Source organism: Myotis davidii, unplaced genomic scaffold (genome assembly GCF_000327345.1).
Source record: "Myotis davidii unplaced genomic scaffold, ASM32734v1 scaffold458, whole genome shotgun sequence".
NCBI lineage: Eukaryota > Metazoa > Chordata > Mammalia > Chiroptera > Vespertilionidae > Myotis > Myotis davidii.
In genome coordinates this window covers 1806725-1812123 of record NW_006289819.1, presented here as the reverse complement: position 1 = coordinate 1812123, position 5399 = coordinate 1806725, and positions in this window count along the sequence as shown.

The window sequence follows — 5399 nt, the reverse complement described above, 5'->3', positions numbered from 1 at the left end:
CCTGCTGATTGAAACTTATTAGCTAAATAGGATTCTTTCTAGAATTTGAATCCATTCATTTGGGCAACAAACGGCAGGGCATTGTTTATAAAGCAAGTGTTCCCATTCACTCTCTTTCCATTTAGGAAACACTGACAGGAGGATGGAGAGACACTTATTGTTAGTGGCCTGCTGTGTCTGCTGTCCTGTGTTTCTGAGGTTGCATGGCATTTGGATACTGTCTTTGAAATGCAACCTGCCTCTTAGCGGTTTTTCTTAGTTGTTGTTTGTTTATTGTTTTGATTCATATATCACAGTTACTTTGCATGGATTGTCTTAGTTTTCTAAAAGAATGAGATTTTTAAAAATGAATAGGTTTTGATTGGTTCCTTAGACCAAAAAAAGCAGGATTTCTGTCAGTTCTAATGGGAAAATACGTTCCATCAAATCAAGGAGTAATAACTGCTCACTGGTTGCTTTTTAACATCTATAATCTCTTGTCAGCCATGCTTAAATCACTTTAATTAGCTTAGTGATTCTGTGATGAGTAATCTCTACTTGAACTGAACATCTTTGTTTCTATATGTGTGTATGTGAGAGTATTTGAACAAAGTATGGTGTGTGTGTGTGTGTGTGTGTGTGTGTGTGTGTGTGTTTCTGTGTTGTACATCTGTGTATAGTAAATAGAATCTGTGGTATTATGACAGCATGGATTGTCTTAGTTTTCTAAAAGAATGAGATTTTTAAAAATGAATAGGTTTTGATTGGTTCCTTAGACCAAAAAAAGCAGGATTTCTGTCAGTTCTAATGGGAAAATACGTTCCATCAAATCAAGGAGTAATAACTGCTCACTGGTTGCTTTTTAACATCTATAATCTCTTGTCAGCCATGCTTAAATCACTTTAATTAGCTTAGTGATTCTGTGATGAGTAATCTCTACTTGAACTGAACATCTTTGTTTCTATATGTGTGTATGTGAGAGTATTTGAACAAAGTATGGTGTGTGTGTGTGTGTGTGTGTGTGTGTGTGTGTGTGTGTGTGTGTGTGTGTGTTATGGAGTGTTGCCTTGAGTGAATCACTGGGAAGCCAGCCATGGTAAAGGCTGGTGCGGTTGGGGAGTAAGGAAGGCCTTTATGTTCCTCTTTTTTGGACCCTACTTGGCATGAAAAAGGAAGCTCAGTTCCAACCCCTTGGATCAGTGGAAATCAGAGGATTCTGGCAAGGCAGCCATCAGGCCCCTCTTAGATAGATCAGAGGCAAGATGAGATAGCAGCCTGCAGAGTAAACGCTTGATAAAGGGGTGTGTGAGAGAGATTTTAAATAGTCTGTTCAAGTCACTGTTTTCTAGATACCAAAATGACTGTTTTGAAACTTCTAATTGCTTGGGGATCAAAATGCACTTTAAACAATTTGGGTATTGGAATGCAGTCTCTTATATTGAATGATTTGAGTAGAAACCACTGAAGATTTTTTCAAATCGTGTAAAGCTAACTTCCTATTTGGCAATCTGATTTTCAGTGATCGATATTTTTATAAGAATTTAAACTTACCAAGAATGGCACTGGAGGCAGAGCCTCCATCCAGACCCATCCCACTCTGTGATTCAGTGACCTGGGAGCCCAGGACAGGCCCCAGCGGGCTCCAGGTCTGGCAGAGCTACCTGGGAGCTGCAGATCATCCCTCTAGTGGCCATTTCAGTTGGTAGTTATTAATTCAGAGTAAGTTCTGTCTTGGGCTTAAATTGACTGAAGACTTTTGGGGGAAAGAATAATAAATGCATATAATCAAATGGGAGTACTCTGTCCAGGAGAATAATCCGACTGGCATTTGTGGTAGTTTTTGAAATGTAAATGTATTCATGTGTGTACTTGTAAATACGTGTCTCTCAGATGTCCTTTGAAGTGGGAGGGAATCAATCGGGATTATTTCAAATGGAATAGAGTATTTTGATATTGTTCATTCAGAGGGTGATGTGTACATATCTATATTGTATATATGTGATGAAAATGCATTGGCTTTTTGTGCAAACACAATCTGCTCTCTGTACTGCTGTTGGACAGTCAGTGTTTTAATGTTTCTACAGTTTTGCTATTGCACGATTTCATATTTTGCCAGTATGATGGACGGCACCCCATTCTTTGTAACTGTTAAGTGCTGTAAAGAAATATCCCAAGTGTCATTAGAATTGTTGCTGCCAGAATTGATATGCATGAATGGCACTTAAAATAAATATATAATGTTAACTCTATAACACTGACTCGTCTATGTAATTTGCTACAATTAAGGGGAAAGGTTGGAGCTAGTCCAGATGCAAAAACCCCTCAGTCCATAATTGGTGTCTCGGAGACTCTGTCCCATGTATTGCTGCCATTTATTGAACATCTCACTTGCTCTGTGAACTTGAGGAAGTTATTTAATTTCTCTGACCTTCACTGTCTTCATTTTCCTCATTTACAGTGCCTATAAAAGAGAATAATGCCTCCTAGAGTTGTATTGAAATTAATTTAACACATTTAAATATTTGGAGCAGCACCTGGGACATAAAAAAGTACTAGTATGTGCCAGGTGCTGTGCTAAGTAGATACTGTTATCCTCATCCTATAGTGGGGGGGAAAGCTCAGTGGTCTAGTGGCTTACCCAGATTCTTTGTTGGAAAGTGGCAGGGTTGAGGTTTGAATCCAGGTCATTTGACTCCATTGTCATTTTCTTTTACACCATCCTGTTACATCCAGGGTAACTCCTCATCCCTAGTCTTCCCCTTGTCCTCAGTCTTGCCCCCAGCACAGCCTTTCCAGAGAGTTATTTCCAAAGGTTGAAAGCGGAGCACATACTACACCAGACCTTCCCATGAGAAATTCAGAGATGAGACATTCTGTCTTCAGGGGATACAGACCCATTCAGGTAGCAAATGCCAGCCCAAGGAAGGCTACTCTGGAGGTATGCCCTGGCAAGGCAAGGCTTTGGTGATGAGGACTTGGGCCATGCAGGGCTGGGGCAGTGGTTTAGGAGAGCCTCAGTGTGGACACGGGCAATTTGAGTTGAGTCTTCAAAGGGTTCCAGACAAAAGGGAGAAGGTGTTCCCATGAATCCCGCTGCTCTGAGCCAGGCATGGAAGCTAGATGAGCAGGGTGGGTGGGGGCGACGCATTGAAGCGGGAGAAGTGATGGATTGCTAGTAAACAACCAAACACAGAAGTCCAATGAGAAGTGGGATCCAAAGCCCGATGTGGAAATAGGCTAAGCAGTGGACTTGAAGCTGCCGTCGTCTCACAGTGAGTGCTTCCCGCCAATCCCTGGTCCTGCCCAAGGCTGCGCGTTACTTCTAACGGAACCCAGACGATGCTGCCAGGAAAGTTATCTACTGCAATTTTACATACAGGGCCTCACTCCGAAGTTCATTTCCCTTCACCCTGCTTCCCTCCAAAATGGAATTTTCCCAAAGCTAGGGAGAGTGCCTACCTGCCCAGTGTGTGTCTCTTGCAGGGGGAGCTCTGTGTCCTCCCATCGCAGGTGAATCGTGGTCATCAGCAGTGCGTCTGAAGGACTGTGGTGAGGGCAGAGGTAAATGTGGTCGCTGTGGACTGACTGATCATGAAGATGCATGGTTCGTTCTCAAGGCTTTAGCATGTGACAGTGTGCGAAGGGCTGCTGTATTTAGATGAATCCTTACCACTTTGATAAAGCAGCCCTGGAAAAACCACGTAAACCTCAGCATTTAGGTTGACTGCAATCTAAATGCCTTAGAATCGCAAGGCTATCTTGAAAGTTTCAAGCTAGAAGGGGCTCTGGAAATCATCTAATACAACCCCCACATTTTGCTGTTAAGAGTCTTGAGACCCAGAGAAGGAATGACTAGCTCAAAGTCAGGACAGCCAATTAGGGGGACACTGAGGGAAGGGGAGGAGTGGAGACGTCATTTACCTGAAAAGCATTTAAAGTTCTTACACACATTGTCATACTTGATGTACACAAGAACCTGACACTGTAGTATACTGTTATTACCCTATTTTACAGAAGAGGAAACACTTCAGGGAGGCAAGTCTCAATGCAGCTGTGTCCTGAATGCATTCACTTAAAGCACACAACTTCAGTTACACACACTTGGCCAGACAGAGAGAGAATGGAAATCTTAAGTAATGTTGTAGTGAGTACCGGCCTGTGGTGAACATGTTCCCCTCAGCGAATGTGAGATGGGAGATTCGAACCTGAGATCCTAACAGCTACTGCTTCCATGTAGCTTTCTGTTGAGCACCTCACCACTGAGTATGTGCAGTGAGCAAAGGTACACGTGCTCTGTGCACCACCCTTGCATGCAAGCCAGCTCCTTGAAGGACAGACTATAACCAAGAATCAGAAAAACTGTCCATGCCGGGCTTTGAAACATGGCAGGTTTATCCCCAACATGGTGCTTCCTGAAGGATTTTCAGGAGTGCTTTTTAACTTACCTCCTGGGTCTCTCCTTCCATGTGGCATGTGACCAGTCAACATGCAAAGCGCAAACTTGATAAGTGACTGCACCAGGGCCAGAATTCAGTTCAGCCCCAGATCAGGGCTGTTCCTGACTCCCAACTCAAGCGGTGTCCCTCAGCCATGCTGAGCCCAGGAGTACAGAAAAGGACAGCTCACTACCATTTATTGTTACTTAATTTATTCCAAGCCCTTCATGTGGATGATCACATTTACTCTTCAAAACAACTGTGTTACCGAAACTGGTTTGGCTCAGTGGATAGAGCGTCGGCCTGCGGACTGAAAGTTCCCAGGTTCGATTCCGGTCAAGGGCATGTACCTGGGTTGCGGGCACATCCCCAGTGGGAGATGTGGCGGAGGCAGCTGATCGATGTTTCTAACTATCTCCCTTCCGCTCTGTAAAAAATCAATAAAATATTAAAAAAAAAACAAAAACAAAAAAAACCTGTGTAGTAGATACTATTATTATCAACCTCGTTTTGCAAATGAAGAGTCTGAGCTACAAAGAGATGAAGTCACTCGCCCAGGGTCACCCCGCTCGTAAGTGGAAGAAATAACAGTAGCAGCAGTAGAACAGTGTCTACACTATTCTCCACGCTATGTCAGCAGTTCCTTGGCGCTATTACCTCAGCTACTGGGCCAAAGTAGGGCCTTAGACCAGTGATTTTCAACCAGTGCTGCAAGAATTTGTAAAGCATGCAATGCCTGACTTGAGGGGCACTGACCTCTTTTCCTTTCCATTGTAAAAAAAATGACAACAGCCGACACAACAATAGCCATCTGGTGTGAGTGAATCAAAATTATACCAGTTTTTTGTCAGATCTTCAAAAAAATATATTTTTGGTGTGTTGACAGGGTTCTTGTCCCAGCATCAAGAAGGATTCAGGAATCTGGAGAAGGCGCTGTGCGTAGATGACATAGGAATCCAGAGATTAATAAAGAATCCGGGGACG